This window comes from Lipophrys pholis (genome assembly GCF_963383615.2).
Source record: "Lipophrys pholis genome assembly, chromosome: 22".
In the NCBI taxonomy this organism is placed as follows: Eukaryota; Metazoa; Chordata; class Actinopteri; order Blenniiformes; family Blenniidae; genus Lipophrys; species Lipophrys pholis.
The window spans coordinates 4,469,246-4,469,940 of record NC_137644.1 but is presented as its reverse complement, the minus strand read 5'-3'; positions in this window follow the sequence as shown (position 1 = coordinate 4,469,940).

Below are 695 nucleotides of genomic sequence, written 5' to 3'. Positions count from 1 at the left end.
GACCCGCCAGCCTCCTCACGCCCCGCCAGCCTCCTCACGCCCCGCCAGCCTCCTCCTGGGAAGCTGCGCCCCGCCCTCCGTCTCGGTGTGTCACCTGAGAGTCGACCTGAGGATGACTCAACGGGCTTCCTGTTTCCCACTCCCAGTTTCCTGTGCCTACGCCTCGGCCGGTGGGTTTCTGAATGTTCAGTGACTTTGCTCAGGGATTTGACATAAAGGAGCACAAAGTGGCCCCGCCTTCCTTTTATTCTGAGACTGCTGATTGGTCCACAGGAGGACATTAATCAAGACTTTTTAATGAGAGTTTTTAATGTTTAGGTTCTTCAGGTTGAGACAACACATGCATGAAGTGAATCAAACCACAGAGATCGAACATTTAGTGACACTCACAACATCCAGTAACATTCTGTGTTTCATTGTGATCGCCACGCTCTTTTAAATGGTACACTCGTATACTGTACTCACACTGTAGACTATACACCTTTCAGCGCAAGCATTCTTCATGGTTGTACTTCAAGATTCAGTGTGATTCAATGTCTCGGTTTCATCTTGATTCAAAAAGACTCGTTTGAGCAGCAAGTTTCCAAAAATAAACCTCAACTGGCAATTAAAACCACTAATTCAACTCTCAACTTTCATGACTGTTTAACAAGTTTTAAACAAGAACATTTGGACTTCAGGCAACAAATTCCAAA